This window comes from Peromyscus maniculatus, chromosome 4, assembly GCF_049852395.1.
Source record: "Peromyscus maniculatus bairdii isolate BWxNUB_F1_BW_parent chromosome 4, HU_Pman_BW_mat_3.1, whole genome shotgun sequence".
NCBI lineage: Eukaryota > Metazoa > Chordata > Mammalia > Rodentia > Cricetidae > Peromyscus > Peromyscus maniculatus.
Genome location: NC_134855.1, coordinates 76,711,382 through 76,737,224, shown reverse-complemented (window position 1 = coordinate 76,737,224; position 25,843 = coordinate 76,711,382). Strand labels below are relative to the sequence as shown.

The following is a 25,843-nucleotide window of genomic DNA, read 5'->3' as shown; positions in this document are numbered from 1 at the left end:
ATTTCAGGCATTTTAGGATGCTGTGTCTCTACCTGAGGACAGATATTTGGCTTTACTCTCATTCTTTTGATCACTAAGGAAAGCCCTGCAGTTTCAGATTATGGTTTTATCAATAGCCTATCATAAGAAAGATGGTTGATCCTCAATGACCTTCAGTCCACAAATATCTCACTAGCTATGCCCGATGTCCTATTATGAAAAACATAGAAGCATTTGCAAGAGAGTTTAAAAACAAGGATGGGAAAGAGTGCTCAATGGTTAAGAGCATTTGCTGCTCTGCCAGAGGACATGAGTTTAGTTCCTAGGACCTGGATTTACAGCTCACAACCTCTTGAAACTCTAGCTCATGGAATCTCACATAATCTGTTTTCCTCTGTGGGTACACACCCACACATGGCAGACACAGAAATATACATAAATAAAAATAAATATTCAAAATATAAGAAGAACCTGAAATAAATAGATTTTATAAGAAGAACCTGAAATAAATAGATTCATTTACTAGTAAATAGATTTCTCATTTTCTGAGATTAATATATTTACAACCATTGATTTTCCTTTCACATCAATGTAAGCTTTGCTATAAATATTTCTGGGATTGGCCTCTAACTCTCCTCTAATAAAAAATAGAGTAATGTGAGTATTAAAATCAAAATCTTTTCATATAATTTAAAATAATTCATTATGAATTCAATTTATTGGAAAACTAATAAGGCTATGCAAGAAATAACCTAAGGATTAAAATTTTACTGTGGAATTTTAACATGTCAAACACATAATTCAAAAATTTCTGTATACTAAAGTACTTCAATAATTTTATTAGATTCTTATCCAATTGAATCCTTGCTGACTCTGTTCTCTAAGTTATGTTCTCTAAGTCATTTGAGCACTTAGGATCACAAGCCTGACTTCTCAGTTTCTACTTACCAAAGGAAACTACAAAACAGACTTTGATAATTTTTTTTTTTGCTTACAGTTTAGCCAAATTTGAGGTATCTAAACCCTTTCTGTCTTCCTATATTCACATTGGTAGCCATTTTATAATTATTAAAAAAATACGAGAGAAAGACTAGAGCATATACAAACTTAACTGTGAACCAAATTGATGTCTTCTGGTTCATGGAGCTTTCAGATCAAAGCCTGGTCACTGGCAGCCTCAATCGGCTAAGCTCAACCATACTCCCCTACCCCTGCCAATTTGCCAATCACAATGACAAATAATAGTGAAAAGCAGAGAAAGAAGATTTATTCAGTGTGAACAAACTTTGAAGAAAAACAAATAAAAGTTTCCAATGATCTCACCCAATCCCTCTTCATTGTCATGGCATGAGGTTTAGTTTTAAATAGAAGGCAGGAAGTATGCATAATTAAACATCCTGAATGTTCTGTGTCTTATACTAAGCAAATAAAGTATATTATCTCCTTTAACTGTGATGGCATTTTTTTTATTATTATTTATTTTACAATACTATTCAGTTCTACATAATAGCCACAGATTCCCTTGCTCTCTCCCTTCCTGACCCCCTCTCCTTCCCCCCAGCACACCTCCCATTCCTACCTCCTCCAGATCAAGGTCTCCCCCGAGGACTGGGATCGACCTGATAGACTCAGTCCAGACAGGTCCAGTCCCCTCCTCCCAGATTGAGCCAAGAGTTCCTGCATAAGTCCCAGGTTTCAAACAGCTAACTCATGCAACGAGCCCAGGACCTGGTACCACTGCCTAGATGCCTCTCAAACAGATCAAGTCAATCAACTGTCTCACCTATTCAGAGGGCCTGATCCAGTTGGGGGCCCCTCAGCCTTTGGTTCATAGTTCATGTGTTTCCATTCATTTGGTTATTTGTCCCTGTGCTTTATCCAACCTTGGTTTCAACAATTCTCGCTCATATAAACCCTCCTCTTTCTCACTAATTAGACTCCCAGCGCTCCACCTGGGGCCTAGCCGTGGATGTCTGCATCCAGATTCCTCAGTCCTTGGATGGGGTTTCTGGCACAACTATTAGGGTGTTTGGCCATCCCATCACCAGAGTAGGTCAGTCCCGGCTGTCTCTCGACCATTGCCAGCAGTCTTTTGTGGGGGTATCTTTGTGGATTTCTGTGGGCCTCTTAAGCTCTTTGTTTCTTCCTTTTCTCATGTGGTCTTCATTTACCATGGTCTCCTATTCCTTGTTCTCCCTCTCTTTTCTTGATCCAGCTAGGATCTCCCACTCTCTTTCCCTCAACCCTCGCCCTTCATTGCTCCCACTCATGTCCAGGCTGTAGCTTTAAATATAAGAAAGCACATACATGGGTTCAAAGAACCACAAATTGAATTCTCTACTGAATAATTACTTTTTCTATCTGTAGGCAATAATTAGTTTTCTTACCAACATTTCCAAATCAGTACAAATATTTACATTGCAATATATCAATAACATATATGTGACATAAATATGATAGACAATATGTGTAGGCTAGGTGTAAAGGATCCATTACCATTAATAAAAGACAATTGTATGCTGGCATATGTATATAAATCACACACACACACACAATTTTAATTTGGCTTAGAAAAAATATTATGACAGAATGATATTGGAAAGAAAAACAACAGCATAATTTTCAACAATTATAATCTCAGATACAACATACTAGAAACAAAATTCCAGGAAGAAGGTGAGATTAACATTCCAAATGGAAGGTATCAATTACAATGACATAATACATAAGATAAAGTTAAAATGTGACCTATGTTAAAATGTTCCTCTTATAACATATATGCCCTAACTGAAAAACTCTAAATTTTGAGGGTTTTAAAAAGAGTTTAAGGAGTTTTTTTTTCTTTCTAATTTTCTCCTTGGTCCTGGGCTTCACAACCCAGCATTTTGATTATTAGTGGTTTCCTTTAATGGTCTCAATCTATTGCAAAGAAGTGTTTCCTTGATGAGGGGGGGGGGAGACCTACACTTATCTGTGTGTTTAAGGAGAAACATTTATAATATAGATAGGGATTGTGCAGGTTAAGTAAGTAGTGGTTGTAAGTTCTCCTCCAAGATGCATGACTTAACTAGCTCTGAGTAGTTGGTTAGGTTTCTATTACTGGGCATGGTTTTCTTTTTGGTGAGCAGGAATTAAGTCCAATTAGAAAGCTGTTGGATTTTGCCAAGGTATGCATGTCACCAGTGAACCATTGATATTATTGTGCCATGCTGGCTGTTGTGATCCAGAGGTATCAGAGTTGGGTAAGACTTTGATTACATACTTAACTCCTTTGGAAGCTTGCATGGTGTCTGCTGGAACTATGGAAAATAATCCTCAGGGAGGAGGCTTTAAGGTCAGTTCCAACTCAGGGGTTTCTGGATCTAACATCTGAAGTGTGTGGTGTCTTCAGTAGTACAAACTTACCTTTCACCTCTGGTGAGCAACTAAGAACAATATAAATAGCCTGAACTTTCATGGAAGTCTCTTAGACAATCACTTGAAAAAGGGCTTCTCATGCCTGGTGTTGTTGGCTTTGGTTAGACGGTATTGGCTCAGGGAACATTGTAGACGAGGAGGCAGAAAGACCTTAAAAGCCAGAGAATCTAGGTATTTACAGTGAAATTGTGACTCCTAGAAACATCAGAATCTACACTCGTAAAGTTTCATCAACCTAAGTGCTTAGGCATGAGCTGAGCAATGGCAACTTTAATAGACATGCCAATATGGATGGGGGAAACTATGGGCCTAAATTCTATGTAGAAAACTTCAGGAAATTAAGGAATTCTGAGAGTAGTAGAAATGATTTACCAGGAAAGAGCACAACAGTTGGATTCAATACCAAAAGGTAAGCTGTGAAAACCATAAATACAAATAATATACACACTATGCATATTATATTTAGGAATATAAATATGTATACATATATTTACATGTAACAATGAGGCTATAGATTTAAATAAGAGAAATAGAGGTATATGAGAGAGTATGGAGGCAAAAAAGGAGGGGGATTGATCTAGTTATTATATTCTAAAAAAAAACAAACCTAAAAAGTAACAATGAAAAATAGATAATAGGGATATAGAGGGAAAAGCAAGTATTTAGTGTCAAACACTGTATGCTGGAGAATCACTGACTCAAAACTCCATGATCTCAGGGATTTTTCTCCTTACAATCAGGCAGTGGGATGTAGCAGGAATCTTAAAAGTTCTTATTAATAAAATCAAACCTGAGGCGAGATATTGGGGTCCATGCTGGTAGATCAGAGAGACAGAACAAGCCAAAGCTATCTCACCTCGCTGGATCCTCAGCTGGTCTTGTCTTCTCAGACTGGAAGCCTCTGAGTCCTCATCCAGAATGAATCTTAGCTGAACTGTGTTGCTCCATAGTCTGAATGCTTAACCAGCCAAATGCTTAACCAGCCAAATGCCTCTAGTTTCTGGTCCTCAAGCCTTATATATCTTTCTGCTTTCTACCATCGCTCCCTAGGATTAAAGACTTGCTTCCTGGGATTAAAGGTGTGTGTCACCATGCTTGGCTATTTCCAATGTGGCCTTGAACTCACAGAGATCCAAAGGGATTTCTGTCTCTGGAATGCTAGGATTAAAGGTGTGAGTGCCACCATTTTCTAGCCTTTGTATTTAGTGGCTGTCTGTTCTCTGACCCCAGATAAATTTATTAGAGTACACAATATTTTGGGGAACACAATACCACCACAGTGGGAGCTGACTGAGGCAAGGTAGAGGAAAGCATTAAAGAGTCAAGAAAATTCACTACAGGTCTTTAGTCTTTAACTCTTAAAGGGAATGTGGATAAAATAATAAAACCCACCATAGCAAAGCAGTTATGACCCCTTCTCAGAGACAGCCAGGATTTTACAGTTAGCACTTTGAAGTAATTCAGTGAGGGCAAGTGATACTGCCTGTGTCTGATAACCATGACTTTTTATTACATGTTTTACTATATAAATTGCCCAGAAAATAGTTGAGGGGTATTAGATTATGCTGTTCACTTAGTGCATTACCTGTTGGGGGTACAGTATAGATTCTCCATCAGGCACTTTTAAAAAACAAAATTTGCTTCTGTATCAAAACAAAACAAATCAAGAGTCATTCCTAAGGGTAAAGCCAAAACAACCCTATAGGGCTTTAATGATATGATCCTTATAGAAAAGTCAGAAGGAAAAAAAAGGAAACTTGTATAAATTATTTTATTTATTATTGTAATTAGATCTTCACAATCAAAGTTGTCTTTTCACCATCTGTGTTTTATTAATGTGAAACTGTAGTAATAAGCAAAAGTTGGTTGCCTAGGGAACAATAATTGTATATCCAGTTTAACAGAAATAAAAGAGTATTTGTCTTAAAATGCAAAAAAATAAATAAATAAAATGTAGTATAAAACATGGACACCCACATTCTACTATCTGTTGTACAGATTCTATTCTGAATAATGCAGTAACCTATCTGAAGAATTCACCGAATTTTCTAATTTGAAAGCTTTTGGCCTATGGCAAATACTCAGGACATCTGCTTCTTTGATAATTTACTACAGAGATGTGTTCATCCTAAAATTTATGTTTAGCACTTGTCCAGTAGGAATATTTAAGCTTTGCAAGCCATCTTCTTTTCAGAGGACAGGGAGTGGGATCAATAATGACTGCCATTATTTGACAACGCCCTGAAGCAAGTGGACTGGAAGAAACAGAAGAGGTATTGATAGAAGTGGAACAAAATTATCATTATTTCCTGATGGTGTGTTCTAATGTCTGGTTATTAAAATTGACTGAGAGAGAAAACACAAAGCTGATGAAGGCTGCTGGAAAAAGAAAACATAATGTGAACATGAGAATTGCTGTTCTATATGAGAACAATGATTTAGGGGAAAATATACACCGAGAGAACCATTGAAAGAAAAAAATCACTTTAAATCACAAGAGATACTCAATGAATCCAAATCTACATGATAAACATATTAAAATGCTCCTGAAGAATGCAGGAGGATATCAAACAAATGTAGAAATATGCTTGTTCTTGGGAAATTCAGTCCTCTTAAGACAACAGTATTCCCCAAACTGCTATTTAATTGTATTGAAACATATTTGGATAACTAATAGAGAGTTTAAACATTTCAAATATGGCTAAAAACAACTTCTGTTGAGTTTGTATGCATAAGCATAAAATGACAAGAACTTTTAGAGAAAGAAAAGTAAGGGGAATTAGTCTTTCTACTAGAATTAAAATATTCAAGGAATCTGTAGCAACTTAGTCAATGTTATATTAAGAATGAACAGGTAACCTAGAAACACATAATATGTATTTCAGAAGTATACTGTGTAACGTAAGGTTATATTTAAACATAGAATTCTTTGTCAATGAAAGTATGCCCCTGTTCACTTCCATACTGTGATTTACTTGTGTTTTCCCCTCACACACACTGGTTTGCAAAATGCCGTCTGCTGACATGGTAGTGCTGGTATTACAAGGGAGTTTGCTCAAACAAACACAGGGTTCCATCTCTGAGAGTAAATCAAAATCTTTGGTACAGGGATAGCACTCTGCGTGCTCTAACAAGCTCTCCAGATGATTTTGATACAGGATAAAGTTTGTCATCTGCTAGCTGCAGAGTGGCTATCAGCTTCTTGTGTTCCTACAAGGAAAATATAATTCATGGGAGAGTTAGCTATTGAAGTGCAGTGAATAACAACCTTTCAAACTTTCCATCTGGTATGGCCTTAGAGTGTGACATAATCCAGGATACTTTTATTTAATCTTGCAGAGACATTTAAGATGAAAGTGAAATGCCCAGATAGTGGGCATTGATTGAACATCTATATTCTCAGCACTTGGGAAGGTGAGTCTGAGAACTGAGAGTTCAAGGCTGTCCTAGAACTTAGTGACACACTGTGTCAGTAGGAATAAAAATATAAATTTGCAGGCAATGTTGATGCACACTTTAATCTCAGTATTCAGGAGTCAGCGCCAGGAGGATTTCTGTGAGTATGAGCCCAGCCTGGTCTGTAGAGGGAGTTCCAGGGCAACCAGGGCTATTCAGGGAAACCCTCTCTCTAAAAATCCAAACTACATTATGTATTTATAAATTACCTTATATTTAGGTTGATCTCTAGATCTGACAAATGGTTTTCATTTAACACTTGGAGAGAACAAAAGAGACACATAGAAAAGAAAACCAGGAGAGGATCATGGCAGAGATTGGAGTGAAACAGCTATGAAGCAAAAAACTCCAAGAATTGCTAGGAACCTAGTCTCAATCACTGTGAGAAAACATATTTATGTTAGGAAGCAACAAATTCAGGTTAATTGGCTATACTGATTTTTGCAAACTTGTATATTGGTTTATAATTCTGGTCAAAAAATGTCATACATGGACAAAGTGAATGCCATTGATTAGAATCAAATCTCCTGATTTCATCTAACTGCAAGAGAGACTGGGATGTGCAACATTTGAACCCAAGTTGAAGAAATTAGCTGCACTGTGGAGGATAGTAACACCAATTTGCTGTGGTATAATCCTCTAGTACACTGTAAAGATTTGTCATTCAAATTGGTTTAATAAATTGCTAATTGGCCAGTAGCCAATTGTTAAATATAGGCAGAGCAACCAAATTAAGATTTCTGAAAAGAGGAAGGTCAGCACCAGTAGTCACCTGTCAGACACAGAGGAAGCAGATGAAACTGTTGTACTGAGAAAAGCTATCAAGCTGTGTGTCTAAGCCTAATTAAGAATTATGGGTTAATATAATTGTAAGAGCTAGTTAGTAATAAGCCTGAGCTACAGCCTGAGCATTTATAATTCATATTAAGCCTCCAGGTCAATTATTTAGGAGATGGCTGCCAGGAATTTGGGAACAGGGAGGTAGGAGAGAAATGTCTGGTTAACACCCATTTGCAGTACATACATAAGTTGCCCAGTGCTTAGCAGCATGTATTGCTCTCACAAAAGAGCTAACTTGGGATGAAGTAGTCTAGTTCCAGAGGTGCAATGTCCTTTTCTGGCTTCTATCAGCACCTATCTTCACATGTGCATGTCCTATGAGACACACACACACACACACACACACACACACACACACACACACACACACACACATACACACACCATAGAATTAAAAATAAAGTAAATATAAAAAAAGACCATTTAAAAAAATGATAAAACTAATTACAACTGGATAGTATGCAAGTAAAAGCATCATAGCCATAGTTATGCTTATTTACACTTACATGTATACCACATACAGTTTTCTGTTTTCTTAAGTATTTATCTGCTTATATTACTAAAATAAAATAAGTGAAAATATATTCACTGAAATTTTCAAAAGATTTCAAAGTTTCTGTGCCTTATGTCAGTTGGTGACAAATTTCTATTACTCTCCTCTATAGTACAAAGCTTCTCCCATGAATGCATTGCTTCTCTCAAATTCTCAATCCTGAGTGCTCTCTTGCTTCATTTAAATGACATCTGAGCTATGTTAGTATTAAGCTGATGGATGACAGATTGCAAATATAAACTATGCTCAAAGGCAAATTTCCTCTTGAGTCTTGCTTGCCCTTGGGGTTCTGGAGCAAGTGTGATTTGGTAGGGACTGCCTATAGACAATAAATTGGTAAAATTTATCTGACTTTTCATTCTTTAAAAGTCTTATAACACAGCATAAACCATGCAGTGTCTAAGCCTTTAACTGGGGAATTAACTCATAAGGAGAAGGCTGGAATATATATATTCTTAAACTTCACATGTAGTAAAGAAGAAGTAAATTGGTTTATTTCTCAGAGACTTGTACTAAACAGTGAAACTCACTTTGGTAGGAAAAAGGGCTCATAATGATATTGGAGCAACCTTGTCCCAAGGATTCAAGGAATTCATGCATTCAGCTCCAAGCTGTGATTAAGAGGCTCTGGTGGGCAAAGTTCACAATTCAACACCAGATAAACCTTTTCATTCTGTGTTTTCTCTGTCATTGTAGTAGCATGTCAGACAACTTCAGAGTGACTTTCTAGAAATATATACATGTTATACAAATTGGAACTACATAAATCTATTTGATATATTTGACATTAAAAAGCCTGTGGAATTTGAAATTAATTTGCATTATCGCAAGAACCTTCTATATTTTATATCAAAAAAGAAAAGCCAGAGCTGTTAGATTCTTTAAAAGTTCCTCCTAATGATACAGATTTTCAGTGGTTATGAAAAGGGTGTTAAATATTTTATCACCTTTCTGTTTGAGCAAAGTCTTTCCTTGAAGTGAACTTTCAAGATTTGAAAGAAATAGTCATTAAAATTCCTGATTAGGAAAGTTGTGAGAACATTTGAAGAGTAAAAATATGAAAATCTTATGTGTTCAGAAATACACTCTAATTTTTATTAACATGTTTCGTAACTTTTATAAAATATATTTTAAAATTTGTTTCTAACACATTACAGTTGTTATCTAATAGCTAACTGAAATGGCTATTTGACTTCTTAAAAATTCCATATGAAAGCTCACATTTTAAATGGTATTTAGACGTAGCACCTTCTGTGTTATTTTGGTGAATGTACAGAAAGACACTGAGCAGGTTTCCAAGTATCCCCTCTTTGGGATATATCTTTGGTAATTCTGTTTGTCAGTTTTCTGTCTTATGACAAAATACTCAACATATTCACCTTGTAGGGAGAACTGATTCCTTGACTTGCATTGGTTTTTACTCCTCATCTGTAGACAGTCTCTGAGAAAAGTGAGTATTTTTTAGAATATGTCCAGCATTAGAAGAAAGTTTCTAGATGACAACCAAGGAGAAGCCAGATCTTTATTTCTATAGATATAAGAAAATTAATTATCCTAATAATACAGTCTCACATTCTCATGCAATGTTCCAGGAATCTGACCTGAGAACCCAGCTAAGTTATGTGTAGGTTAGTAGATTTGTGATTTTAGGTGTTTATGCTAATGTGTTACATGGCAATAAAGAACTAATATTGTGATGTTGTGACTATGCTTAGAAATTATTGCAGAAGATAAATCTTAATTGCCTATAGGTAAACCATGTCCACAAACACCAATAAAATATCATATTGAGCATAATTAATTTCACTAGTGTTCAGTCCTAATCTGCTAATTACATACAATTTAGGCAGAATTGAAAACAATGTGCCTCCACTTATTTGTTGCAACCATTAAGACTGAATTTCAACAGTTTGTGTATCAGTCCTACTTTGATGTGTTTGTTTGGTAATTCCTATAGGCCTTGTTGTTCTACTATTCTTTTTCTAGTAAAGCATACTTCAGTCTGAAATTTTTTTAACAAATCAGCTGATTTCACTAAGTGTCAAAATGTCAACCCTACAACATTTTCTAATAAGATTATTATAGAAGTGGTACTACTTTTAACCTGAAGTATAATAAATACTTTCTATGATTCTTTGAATCATGAGATAGGATGAATCTGTGTTGTTATATTCAGATAAAGAGATATTCAAATCTATTAGTTTATGCTACTGTGTTGTAAAACACATAATGCTATGATTATTTCAGCTTTTGGTTATATACTTCTTTTTTCCTTTTTTTCTTTGAAGTCTCCAAGAAGAATGTTTGGGATATAAGATTGGAGATATCCAATTGTTGAACAATGTTTTAAATTTTTGGGATGGGGACTACATAGAAAACTCCTCCAATCCTTTCAGATTTCCATATATCAAATCTACTTTTATAATAAATAAAATATATACATTTTTATTTCTTTTTTATGTTTACAAGTCATTTTTGCTTTTTTTTCAATTTTTGCTTTTTAAAAGTTTTAGATTGACAGGTTGCTAAACTGCTCTTTTTTTTTAAAGTCTTGATATAAAAGAGTTACAATTATACTTCCAGTGTGTGACTATTCCCACCTAATAAATTCTGATCATATATAATATATATAATTTATTATGAATTTATTATATACATATATGTATATAATATATATGTATATAATATATATTCATATATGTATATTTTATATATATATATATATATATATATTCAGAAGGAATTAGCAGCAATAGTAACAATGGGGCAAGAGGTAGAACAGAAGGCCGGAGAATAATCTGTAATACCTTTTTATATGTACTCCTGCCAGAAGGTGCTGCCAATAATTGGGACGGGTCTTCCCCCATTAATAAGGCCAATTCTTCAGGTGAAGTTACCTACTCAAGTAATTCTAAATTGTGGAATGTTGACACTAGCACAAAGTATAATAGCTCTCTCCCAATATAATAGAATTCAAATTAAGGAGGCAGGCATACAATAAACTCTTTTTCATCAGTAGTATCCAGTTTCAGCATTGATTACAAACACACATTGAAAGCTTTTCAAGCTTCAATAATTTTAAAGACTCTACAGGAGTCCCTAAGCCCAAAAGTTTGGAAACCCATTGCAGACAGGTGCTTGGTGGAGTCAACATATCAAACCGATCACCTCAAGGTTCCCAGAAGAGAGTCTGCATAATCTTCTCCACAGTCTTCCAAGTGTATGGGTATCTCCTTACATACCAATATTGGTTTGACATCTTCTTTTGCTAGGCACCATAATGAAAGCAGTGGAAGTGGGAAATATAAAATAAATTGTCACTAAATCTTACTTCTTTTTTTTTTGAGTTTATCAACATTTATTTTTTTATTTTTTTATTTTTTTTTTATTTTTTTTATGTTTTTTTTTATTATTTTATTTTTATTTTTATTTTTTTTTCACTTATAAACTGTATGGCCATGGCAGGCTTCTTGCTAACTGTTCTTTTTTTTTTTTGTGATATATATTTTTTATTTTACAATACCATTCAGTTCTACATATCAGCCATGGGTTCCCCTATTCTCCCCCCTCCCACGCCCTCCCCTTACCCCCAGCCCACCCTCCATTCCCACCTCCTCCAGGACAAGTCCTCCCCCGAGGACTGTGATCGACTTGGTAGACTCAGTCCAGGGAGGTCCAGTCCCTTCCTCCCAGACTGAGCCAAGTGTCCCTGCATAAGTTCCTGGTTTCAAACAGCCAACTCATGGAATGAGCACAGGATTTGGTCCCACTGCCTAGATGCCTCCCAAACTGATCAAGCCAATCAACTGTCTCACCTATTCAGAGGGCCTGATCCAGCTGGGAGCCCCTCAGTCTTTGGTTCATAGTTCATGTGTTTCCTTTCATTTGGCTATATTTTTTTTTCAATAATTGAGTAAAACTGAAATTTATTATATGCCACAGTCGTCCTAGGGACCTCCATGCTATATATATATAGCCTCTATGGTTCTATGGGTTGTGGTCTGATTGTTCTTTATTTTATATCTAGAATCCACCAATGAGTGAGTACATACCATAACTGTCTTTCTGGGTTTGGGTTACCTCACTCAGGATGATTTTTTCTAGTTCCATCCATTTGCCTGCAAATTTCATGCTTTCATTGTTTTTCTCTTACTTCTAAAATATATTTATTTCTTACCTTCAGCTAAGGATGGCCTTGTGACTTTTTTTTCAATATGCAATTTTAATTCTCCTCCTAAGTGCTTTGGAAATTCACCCTATCCTCACCTTACTCATGCATATTTCAACTTCTCTAGGCATAGGTCTACTGCTAGGAAGTGACTTACTGACGAGTCAAAGAATTGACACAATGGTGGTTGGTTATTCCACAAATACTGTGATTTTGATGCACAGTTTCCTTACACTATCTAGTGGGCACATTTCAATCAGCATCTGGAAATTTCTTCTGATGTTATGCCAGAGTACTCCATGGAAAGTACAGTCATTTTTAGTCAGTTGGTACAGAGTATAAATTATTCACATGGGTTGCTCGAACATTTTCAGGAAACATCTTTGTCTTTGTTTCAAAAAAAGAGATAAAGTAAAAGAAAATTCAAGGTCATGGACAGAAGGGATTTGGTCATTCTCAACAAATAGACTCTTTAGCTTAAGGCACACTTTGGAATTTTGAGAAAGTGCTAATTTTGAAAGGCAGGTGAAAACACAATTACTAGGGAGCAAAGCCAGCTTCCTGCATAACAGACAAGTAGTATACCACTTAGCTACTGCCTTGATCAAGATTAACAGCATAATAAACCCAGCAGTCTGTCTTTGCCTTTCATCCCCATCTATGTCACTATGAAATGTTTTGCTTAGGGTCTTTTTTATAAACTTGTACACAAGTCTGTGTTTTCTCTAGTCAGATCCTCTGACATCATCCTTCAATATTGCTGTCTTGCTTCTGACATCATCACATTCACCTTTAGCCAGTGTCTTCCATGGACCAATACAGTTCACCCTAGCCACTTCCTCTAAATTTGCTCCTTCAGGAAAATCCATGGTTGAGATTCTTAGCACAGAATTTTCACACATTTTAATTATATGCCATTTTAATTGACATAGAGTATTTTTCTAACTCTCTGAGTGAGTGGATTGTGATTGATTTAAGGAACAGCATCTCTAATTTCCAGAATCATTCCTGGCATTCTTTCCCTGGGACCCTTGTTGAATGCACACTATGTCTGATTTATTTCTTGACAGTAAATTTCTCCAGAACTTCAGCGTGAGACCATGAATTTTTCATTCTTTTATGGCAAATAAGCAGTTGCTGTGGGCCAAACATAGAAATTTTAGTGCCAGAATATGGTTGGACATTTTTCATTTGAATCTAATATGCCAAATGAATGAACATATGTTATGTCCAGCCAGATGAGTGTCATTTAACAATTACAGAGTTTAAAATCAGAAGTCATTTGTCAAATCACATCCTTATATTTCAAGATAGAGTACCCAATTTTAGATATGTAATTTCATTATTTTTGAACTTAGTTTTATAAATATGAATTTTATTAAACTGCATGGTCTTTGGATACTCCTCCCTGAGTTTTATTTTCTCATTTGTATCTCTGATGGTCAGTTTTAATTATCAAGTTTTCATTATCTTCAGCATGCCTTTGGGATATTTTTTAGTTTTTTTAATTGATGTGAGAAGACCCTGCCCAATATGGGTGGTTCTATTCCCTGGGCAGGGAGGCTTAGATTTGCACAAGACTAGAAAAAACTAGCTGAGCACTGATCGTGCATTCATTCTTTATGGTTTTGACTATGGATGCCACGACTGCTTCAAGCTCTCGCCATCTCTGAAAAATGAAGTTATTTTGTTTATGGTCACTCCTTGATTGTATAGGGAAAGAAGTCCAGTACAAAGTGAGCTGGATCTAAAGTCTGACACTATCTTCTAGCTTTCATTAAATGGGTTTGGCATCATATAGACATGCATATGAATTAAACTACTCAAGAACTAAATAATGAATGTATACTGTAACTTTATACTTCTAATGAAAGAAATTTCAACATTATTATGTAAAAGGATTAGAGATTCTTCATGAAAAATATGGTCATGTATTTTTTTTTCCGTTTTTTGAGACAGGGTTTCTCTGTGTAGCTTTGTGCTTTTCCTGGATCTCACTCTGTAGACCAGGCCAGCCTCAAACTCACAAAGATCTGCTTGTCTCTGCCTCCCGAGTGCTGGTATTAAAGGCCTGTGCCACCACCACCCGGCTCGTTATGTATGCTTTAATTAAAAACTTAGAGATACATATTTGTAATTTTTTTCTATCTTGGGAATTTTTTATTTTTTATTTTTCAAGACAGGGTTTCTCTGCGCAGTTTTGGTACCTGTCCTGGATCTTACTCTGTAGACCATATTGGCTTCAAACTCACAGAGATCCATCTGGAGCTGCCTCCCGAGTGCTGGAATTAAAGGCGTGTGCCTTTTATGCTTGGGAAATTTTATTTTTAAGACCTTAGTCAGCTTCACCAATTTTCTTCAATTAACTCTCATTTCAGCTTCTCAAAGGATCACTTTTACTATCTACATTCACAAAGCTTTTTCATCCTTAGAATCATAGCAGTATGTATTCATAACTGTAAAATTGATGTCTAGCAAGTGGATAAATTTACACACAATAAACTATTTTTGACAAGCTATTCCTTTCATTGATATTTTCTAAGACACTCAAATATATATTTCAGCTACAAGATATAAAATGTCTTAATTATAACAGTTGTGTTCCGTTTTGATCAACTTTCAGTTATATTTTATTTTGATATAATTTAATATTCTATAGCAACTTGTGAAGTCATTAGTTGTCTGTTGTCATTCTATGTGTATACACCACAGCTGGCACTCTCAGCAGTGAGGCCATGCCAAATAATATTGTAATGGAATCATATTCAAAGTTTTTTGTTAGCTTGACCTGTGATAGCCTGAAGATATAGCTCAGAGGAAAATTATTAAGTAGCATGTCAAGGCCTTGGGCTAGATCTTCAGTGCTGAAAACAAATAAACAGATAAACAATGGCTCCAGTTAATTATAAACTTGCTCACTGAAGACTTTCAATGCTTTTGTAACAGCTATGTTAGTAAGTATTATAAGTGATAACTAATGGCTTTAATGATTAGAAAAACTAACCAATCACTGAACAACTAAATTGTTATTTGGAAATGATTCAGTGAAACATTTTTTTCTCTCCTGACTTTAGAGTACCCAAATTTTATATCTCATAAACATATGAAATAATGCCTTCAAGGTATTCAATATCTTGAAAAAGGTAAAGAAGAATGATAAGAATGAGGAGTTCATTCAATGATTTTTAGATAACTTTTATCACTATAATTTTGAGATAATTTCTATCTTCTCAATATTTTCAAAAATTACCTCACCTCTTCAGTTCCACTTCCTGTAACAAATTGTGTAGAAACTTTCTTTTAAAGATCCATTCATATTTGTGCTTTATTAATAACATTAACTAATGGTTACCAGAACATAATTCAACATTGTTATAGAGGGGATATATTTATACTAAAAGCTACCAACAATTATGTTCTGTTGGAAAATGATTGTTGTAATCAACACAAAACATTTCTGTTGATTTTAGGATTAAGAACATAAGTAGCATTGTGGTAGTATCAAAAAGAAATTAGGTATAATTGGCCCTTTTTTTTCTTTACAAGTAATTATACATAAACAAATTATTTTAAGATAAAGCATGAGAAAGATTGGTTTAGCAGACATAAGGTAAGCTCACATTTTTTAAATTGTTACAGTAGAGTAAACTCATGAGTATTGAAAGTGGGAGGGTGATTGGATGGAAGTCATCCATTTCCTAAAAGTCTTCATGAAACAATGTTGAAACTTGATAGCAAAATGTCATTTTTAAGTTTTTGATAATTAATAACACAGGCACAGGAAACAACTTTAGTTTAAAGATACAACAAGCATAAAATTGAAAAATTCTAAACCGGAGAACGTATTTCTCTCTCACTAGGTAAGTAAAGCATAGTAAGTCATTGAATGTTTCTGACCATTTATTAGGATGTAATTCCTTAGGTTGAGTTATTTAAAAAATGTCTTTATGCTGTTTTAGATGCCTTGCAATTGAGAATACCTAAGGAATCCTTAAATGGATAGATAGGTAGATAGATAGATAGATAGATAGATAGATAGATAGATAGATAGATAGATAGATGATAGATAGATAGATACATAGAGAGAGATAGATACGTAGTTAGATAGATAGATACATAGTTAGATAGAGAGAGATAGATACATAGTTGATAGATAGATAGATAGATAGATAGATAGATAGATAGATAGATAGATAGATAGATAGATGTTTTCCATTTGCATCTTTTTTTGGGGGGGTGTTTTGAGACAGGGTTTCTTTGTGTAGCTTTGGTGCCTATCTTGGATCTTGCTCTTTAGAAGAGGCTGACCTTGAACTCACAGAGATCCGCCTGGCTCTGCTGGGATTAAAGCCATGTGCCACCAATGCCTAGTCCATTCACATCTTATTTTATTTTATAATTTAATTTAATTTTACATATCAGCCACAGACTTCCTTGTTCTCCCCCATCCCCCCCTCCTTCCCCCCAGCCCACCCTCCATTCCCATTTCCTCTAGGGCAAAAACTTCCCTGAGGATTGAGTTCAACTTGGTAGATTCAGTTTAGGCAGGTCCAGTCCCCTCCTCCCACGGTAAGCCAAGTGTCCCTGTATAAGCCCCAGGTTCCAAACAGCCAGCACATGCACTGAGGACAGATCCCCATCTCACTGCCTGGATGCCTCCCAAACAGATCAAGCTAATCAACTGTCTCACTTATCCAGAGGGCCTGATCCAGTTGAGGGCTCTTCAGCTATTGGTTCATACTTCACGTGTTTCCATTAGTTTGACTATTTATCCCTGTGCTTTTTTCAACCTTGGTCTCAACAATTCTTACTCATATAAACCCTCCTCTTTCTCATCAATTGGATTCCTGGAGCTCCACCTGGGGCCTGGCCGTGGATCTCTGCATCTGGTTCCCTTAGCCATTGGATGAGGTTTCTAGCACGACAATTAGGGTGCTTGGCCATCCTATCACCAGAGTAGATCAGTTCGGGCTGTCTCTCGACCATTGCCAGTAGTCTATTGTGGAGGTATCTTTGTGGATTTCTGTGGACCTCTTTAGCACTTTGCTTCTTCCTATTCTCATGTGGTCTTCATTCATCATGGTCTCTTATTCCTTGTTCTCCCTCTCTGTTCTTCATCCAGCTGGGATCTCCCGCTCCCCTAAGCTCTCCTTCCCTCAACACTTGCATCTTAAGATAACATTCAGATAGTTTGAGATAGTGTTTCACCTAGAGTCCTTTTTGGCCTTGTTTGCTACATTTACCAGTATCCAAATTCCTAACATTTTTCTTTTTTTCTAATCAGAGTGCATTATTTTTATTCTTTTATAATTTCATTTTATACACACATTATGCTTTGGTCATGTTCTTTACATCCACTTTTAGCCTAGGTAGTTGGAGAGATGAGAATATGTCTGCCTGCTGCTGAATGATTGGGTGAATGTCATTATAGTTTCTTTTCAATTCATTGATGTCTTATTTTGTTAGTACTTTGACAATTTCTTGCATGTATATAGTATATTCTGGATAGTCTCAACCATAGTTTCTTAACAAGTAAGTTGTCATCACTTTGGGGGCACATATTAACTATTTACATTATTATTCATAACAGTAGCAAAGTTACAGTTATGAAGTAGCAATGAAATAATTTTATGGTTGGGGGTCACCACAACATGAGTAACTGTATTAAAGGGACATAATCATTAGGAAGTTTGAGAACCACTGGTCTAATCCACATTCTCTCTTCTCTTCTCACCTTATATCAGTTACTCCCTCCTTGCGTGCACCTTTCCTACATCTGTGATTTTGGTTTTATTGTGCAACTCACATGGATTGTAATCAGGGTCATCTGTATGACCACAGTTTTGGCACCATCCTTTGGAGTTGGGTGAGGTCAACAGAGAGTATGCAAATGAAGGTACTGATGAAACTTACACTATTGGGTAAATTCGGAAAATTTAAGAAAGATTTCATGAATGAGGTTAAGGTCACTAAAGTTGGTCTTTAATTATGATGCTTTCTATCATATATATCATTAATGCTCTGATCTTATTCATCTCCCACCCTCAATGGCCACCACTATTCTTCTGATCCACTGCTGGTCCCCTTCCTTCTATAAAATAGTCCCCATGCTTTCATATCACGTGTATTCAATACATTTTTTATTTATAGATTATATGTGAGTCAGGAATTAATGATTTAATACAGAAAGCTCCTGATTTTAAATTATGATAATTTAAAAATAAGAAAGAAAAATTGGAAGATGGGAATCTCTGTCATAAAATACTGACATGAAACTGATACTAAATTATATTCTACTTATAACAGAGTACAGATAATTATAGTATAATTAGACAACTACCCTGGGCTTACAGTCTATTCTAAACATACAACTTTCTTACTATAGCATTCTACTGTTTTGCAATTTATTATGTATTTGGCAAGAATTTACAAAAATGATGGTTTATAATGACTATACTTAGAAAAAGTGTAGTGATGACAGAAACCTTCAAATACAGTCATAAAATTAAAATTAAAAAGCCCCCATCATCTGTAATTGATTTTGTTATGCAAATATTTTAGTTGCACTATAATTTTGTGCACTTTGCACCAATATTAATTCATATGGCTATTGAAGCAAATTAGATAGTAGAAAAGAAATTGGCGTATCTTATAGATGTGGCCTTGGAACTTTGTATCAATGTGATTCTTGCAACTGTCCTTGGAGAAACATATTAGTAACTCCATTCAACATATGAAGAAAAAGGTTTGAAGAAAAATGACTCATTTGCCCAATTTCATATAACTCTAAGTGGCAGGAACAGACTTTTAACCTCATTCAGCCTGATTCTAAAAACTGTTCTGTTTGCTTTCTGTTAAATAAGAGGGAGTAATGATAATTTGCCAGAGTGCTTCCCTGAATAGAAGGTCGTGACCATGGACTGCTGTCTATCTCTTAGGTATTATGACTGCCTGTGTTCAGATATTCAGTCAGAACTACAAGAATAACAGTATTCAATTTTTATTCAAACCAATTTGTTTGACAATAGTTCTAGGGTGAAAATGTCAAAAGCTGACAGTAACTTTAGGTCAAAGGATAATTATAGTAAGAGATTAATTTAGTCACATCAGAGGAAATTTACTTCAGACGTTAGCCTGGTGTCAGCGACAATGTTTTCTTCTCACTAATGGGAATTTGGGCCTTGTTAAGAAATAAAGAATTGTTAAGAGTACTACATTAGTGGAAATAATCGTGTTTTCTGTAGCTGGAGTAGATTTGTAATTTAGGAGTAAAACCTAGAGTATGTTTTCTTTCCTTTCCTTTGAATTAACAGGATTTCTTGGTTTATCCTATCTTTCCATGTGTGGCTACTTAATCCACACATCTCTGCAGGCACACTGCACTTGTCACAGATGCTATCCAGGCTGAGCAAATACAGTCAAATGTCTCTCCGCTTCTCATTAGGACACTGGATCAGAGGTATTTCCAGAATAATAATTGTGGGAAACAACAACAAAAAATTCACATTTTTTTTAAATTCTGTAAATTTTATATTGTACCAAGTTTGATCCTTAAAAAAAATGAGCATTGTGTTGACCCTTACAGATATTAGAAACAAAGGTGTGTACAAATGAAATGTGGATCAGGAAAAATTTTTCTTAAAAAATTCACACTATGACGTTTTGCCCACTGCCTGTAGCCTTGTATTCACAGAAACCCTAGGGGAAATTTTTCATTTCACTTTCGGAAAGCTAAATGTTTTGACTACAAAATAGATTTCCTTTCTATATTATACAATCTACCCATGATATGATTTTTTTAAAATCTTTTTCAGGTTACTGACAAAATCTCTTACCTTGCTTGAATCACTGGAGTTCTACCTTTGACACTGAGCTCAAGAACCACATTGTAAGAAAGGTCCTTCATGATCACTTGTATAAAGTACTATGCTATGCCCACCCACTTGGACCTACAATCTATTATCCTTTTATCCTTTCCTATTCCCTTTATAACTCATCCACTCTACCATTCTGTATATATTTTATTATCTTTCTTCTTATACAAGTTAAAATATCCATATAGCTAAGGATTTTGTCCAACCAGTTATTATTTTTTTAACCTAATAATAAGCAGGTCCTTGGATATGGTAGAAACGTGTTGAGTATATGAATGTGAAAACTGCTAGTATAAGTGTTTCTACCCTGATGTAATCCTTGATTCAGCTGAGACGCCTCTTGCTGATGTGACACTGCCTTTTATACCAGAAGCTTTTTTATCTTCCTCTTCTGATGCTCAGAAGAAAATAATATTCATTAATATATTGCAATTGTGTAGAATTTACAGTGCTCTGACTCTCTGTGTAGCTTTGCATACAAGTTTATCAAGGAACTTCCATTAAAGATAAAAAAAATTCTTTTCCAGGAAGAACTGACAATCATCCATTTTTCATTCCAATAATTATCGCTCAGTTGTTTTTTCTGCCTGGCTTCCAATCCTTCTTGCTCCTATTTCCTTTGAAAGTATGCTATTTTTTACAATGCTTCTGAGTCTGCCATGTGGGCTTTAATGAGAAATTGTCTCATCAACACAATTATATTCTAAATTTAACCAGTAACTTGGGACACAATTAAGAGAGTGTTTGTCCACATGGATGAACTCAATGAAACCATATTTATATCACCTCAACTCCTGTCTAATTACATTGACACATCCTTTGTATTTTGCTTTTTGGGTTTTTCAAGAAAGATTTTTTTCTGAGTATCCCTGGCTATCCTGGGACTTGCTTTGTAGACCAGGCTGGCCTTGAACTCAGAGATCTGCCTGCCTCTGCCTCCCGTGTGCCACCACTGCCTGGCTCCTTTTTTTTTTAAGACTACAGTCATACCATGCTTCCATCTAAGCATTGCTTATGAGAGTGTTTCATTTGTGATCGTGTTCTCCACCCTATTAGACAGTACAGAACATTTATTATTGATTTTTTTGCTTCCCTATGATTTTGGAATGTTCTACATTGTTCTCTTTTGTATAAGAAACTATCTCAGGAGTCAGCAAACACCAACCACAAATCTTTACTTAGTGCCTCCAAAATTCTGTATGAAGAAGCCCTAATACTACAACAGAATAAAGATATAGAATAAATTACACATACTTAGAAACGAATTGCTATATTGCTTTAAAAGTATTATAAAGGCTCTTCCTCAGAACATTAATTTCCCTTCATGACTATGGTTTTGATCCCACTTTGATCATTTAGCTTGATTTTTAAGTAGCAAAATATATGGAACTTCGTTGAGGGCTGGGATGGTGAACTGAGACTTCCCTGAGGCCCAGATATACGTGGAATGAAAACAGCTCCTTCTCAAAACCAGAAACATGCTTGGCAGAGCCAGTAATAGCCTGGGGCTAGGGCATTGGGAGAGCTGTGACTTCAGACCTTGGACACCCACCTCTTCCCCTCCTTAGCAGCTATGGTTTTCAGTCTCCAGGCTGCTGTGCACTTGGTGTGTAATGTTCTTCAGCTGCCCCGTATGCCTCTTTGCAACACTGTTTGATTCCTTTCTCACTGCCTTAGTCCCAGGGTATGACTCTGCTGACTCTGTCACATTTCTCTCCAGTAACAGTACATAAAATGCTGTACTTCTTAATCAGCTTGCTTGGCAAAAGACACAGCTCAGGTAAGAACTCCTGATCCCAAACTTTCTTATCCTCTTTATTGTTTATCCTCTTTAACCTTCTGTTCTCCTGCTCCTCTTTCTCAGGACTCTGCCACTGAAGGAATATCTGCTGGTCCAGATAAAAACTTGATTTTCTAATTTAGTTGTACCTCGATTTTGATGCAATTTATTGAATAAAGAAATGAAATTTTAGGATAGAAGTGAAATGTCCAGCCTAGGATGTACACACTCACAGTAATGTTGGGATGATTTGGTAATGATCCCATACAGAACCCTATCATGATCATGATTTGTGTGAGACAGCTAATGGTCTACTGAACATATCACTATTTGTATACAATAAGGGAGCAGGCATAGCAGAGGTGACAACACCTAATGCTGTACTCTGATGATCTATAGAATGGAAGAAATTTATAGAGATTTGCTGCTTATAGGCCTAATTTAGTGTCTATAATTAAAATACTTGTAAGAATAACATTTGATGGAGGAATTGTTATTTCATACCAAACTGATAAAAGTGGTTGATAATTTTAAGATATAGTTTTGATATGTATTTTGTAGATAATCGTATTAAAAACAGAGACATAGCTGGACAGTGGTGGTGCACGCCTTTAATTGTAGCACTCAGGAGACAGAGGCAGGATGATCTCTGTGAGTTCGAGGCCAGAGTGGTCTACAAAGCAAGTTCCAGGACTGTTACACACAGAAAACCTGTCTCAAAAGAATGATAAAAGAGAGAGACATAGAGAAAAAATGATATTGAAGATGGTTTCAGGAAACAAGCTCTCATTGAAGTTAACTAATGATTAAGACAAATACAAGCTGTATGGAAAAGGAAAACAATGATAAGAAAGACACAATAAGAAAAACAGAAATCAGTGAGCACTTAATTCATGTCTATAAATATATCACAACTGAGAAACTGAAAATGGTAAAATCTACTCACTTTACAGGTTTTTTTTGTTTTTGTTTTTGTTTGTTTGTGGTCCCAGAGATCTTTCCTTCATTACATTTTATAAGGATACTTGCATTAATTTTCGGTAGTAATAATTTGTCTTCTCCACCTACATGCATTGAAGGACTTGTGTCTGTTTTCTCTATGCTCTGCACAAAATGGTGTGAATAGAAGTTGTTGTCTTTGTTTATAGAAATACACTGAATAGAGAACTGAGGTCAAGACTCTCTTACCAGGGTAAAAGTAGAGATTTCTACAAGAAGAAAGAACAACTGGATGTGGTTTCCAGAATATTAGAAATTACTACAAAAGTATTATTGCAAAATTTATAGTTATATAAAGTAAAAATGTTTACTTTGTTAAATGATGATTTATTTATAAAATGCACATTTTAGTATTTTAAACATATGCCTGTCATTGACTTAGTGGTTTTACTTTGGCATGACTTGGGGATTCATTGAAGAAGGTAGGGATTCAAGCTCAAGGAAAGACAAGCTTAATCTCCATTCTAAGTTCATACTCAATATTTATTGTTTTCTTTGAATTGTCATCATCATCATCATCTCTATGAATGCCCCTTAGTACAATTATTGCTTATCATTATCTAAATGAATGTGGGGTCATCTTTTGGGGCTTAGATAACCTACAAGTAGCTATATAAATAAAGTCTTTTTTTCATCCAACAGCTATTAGCTGTCAATGGCTCCCAGGCAAAGGATAGTGACTTGGGAAGCCTACCCCATCAATACTTGACTGTCTTCTAGCATGGTATCAATTTTGCATCAATTTCCAAGTTTCTGGGAGGTGGTTTGTAGATCAGCATCAAGTGTGGCATTTCACAGCTCTTCTCCTTCTCCTCTGGTCCTCTGGCTCTCACATTCCTTCAGTCCCTTGTTTCACAATGTTCCCTGAGTCTTGGATGGGGTAAGGTTAACTTTATGTTTTTACCCTTTTGACAAAGTCCTTTGTCATGTGAACTCCAACAGTACCTATTGGCAGGCCAACTCTCAACTGTTTATATATTATAACAAATAGCAATTACAATCCAAATTTGTCCATTATTTATTTTTTTCCAAAATACTTTTACCCAAGTGGTCTTATTGGATCCAAAAATGATTCCCTGTTGTAAAGAAATTCAATGGTAGTCTCTGATGCATGGATTTACAAATTATGTAGGCTAGCAAAATATATAGTTCATTTTAGAATCATAAATAATTTGAAAGAAGTGATAAAGTTTTGAGAAGTTTATGTCAATAATCTATCTAGGACTTAATTAAGTTACAACATAACACATAGAAACACTCCATGAACACTTTTATAATTTCAATATCACGTAACATGCAAAATCACCCATTTTTTAGATTATATTGATGAGTGAACATATGGTAATATAATTTACAGAAAAATCATATTCTTATTTGTAGTTGAAGTCTGTCTTCATTATTATCTGGTATTCAGGCTCCATAAAAGCTTTATTCCAATTCTGAATCACTTGTAGAAGTCTGGAAATGTTTGATTCTTATAAAAATCTTCTGTTGGGGCATTTAGGAAAGCAATTAAGAACTTGAAATTTGAAGAAGTTTCTTGTTTTATGAGTCTCTTTGGTATTTGCTCCATTCACACATGGTCATTTAACGTAAATATAAGTGCTAGAGACTAATTTAACTTTAAGACCGTAATTTTGCTCTCCTGAAGGGATGATGATCTTGAAATACTCTACTGCCTGCTAAGAGATGGTTTTATGAAGCAAGCACATACAAAAGCATCAACTAAAGAGGGATGTCAAGATGTAAACTGTGTATTCTTCCTTCCTAACTGCCATTTTACTTCCATGAGTTCCTACCAATAAGTTGTGAAACTGCTTATTTATGTTGGAAACTATTGCTTTTCGTAAAGGTGGCAGATGGCATTTTCTTGGCACAGCACAGAGTAAATTTGCAGAATTAGCAAAGGGGAAAGGCAATGGAGATATAGACAAATCTGCTTTTTCATGACACTTCTCTCAGTAAACAGCTGCCACAATCTACAGTTGCCTTGGCATGGCAGAACCTATTCCCAGGTGAAAGAAGCAAGGTTCTGTAGAGATTCCATGAAGCACTATAAAAGGAGACACCTGTCCTGATACATTGGTAAACAGTGACATTCAGATGAAAGTCTCAGTGAGAAGAAGGAAGTCCGTTCTGTCTGCTACCCTGCATTGAAGTAGGAATTAGCGAGGAGACCTATAGCAGCCATGATATGAAACTCACCAATTTTGCACTTTAACCCACTATTTAAAATGATCTTACCATGCGTTTGCCACAGACTAGGCAATCCAAAGTTATAGTTGTGTCCTGGATGTATGCTCTTTTCTCTAAGTGGAATTTGAATGATATGATGTGGCCAATATTGAAAAATTAGCAAATTTCACAGAAACATGTCTTGAAGATTCATGAAGCTGACTTTTCTTTGTCACCCAGCACCAGAGTAGTGGAAGTGAGTAGATGGAACACACACACCAAAAGTATAACAATTGCTTTTCACGTTATTGTGTTCAGAGTAGTTTTCATCCTTAAGTCAGAATATATGTGATCCACAACAAGCATTTAATTGAGGAAAACAGAATATCAACAACAAAAACCAACATGCGAGAGTGGAGTGAATTCAGCTCTGCTGTAGAGTATACTGAAGAGTTTCCAAACTTTGGGAAGTGATTATGGACTTGGTTGGTTGGCATATTTCCTAGATTCAGAGGTGACACTGAGTATATGGTGACTTATAAAATTTGTCCCTTGGTATCTGGGTATTTATGGGAAAGACCTAAATGTGGCCTTCAGTGCCT

General features: G+C 35.6%; 1 pseudogene; it reads left to right on the top strand.

The window, feature by feature from the left end:
* Window positions 1-3,683: 3,683 nt before the first annotated feature.
* LOC102918987 (large ribosomal subunit protein eL38-like) overlaps window positions 3,684-25,843 on the top strand; it is a 50,017-nt pseudogene continuing 27,857 nt past the window's right edge.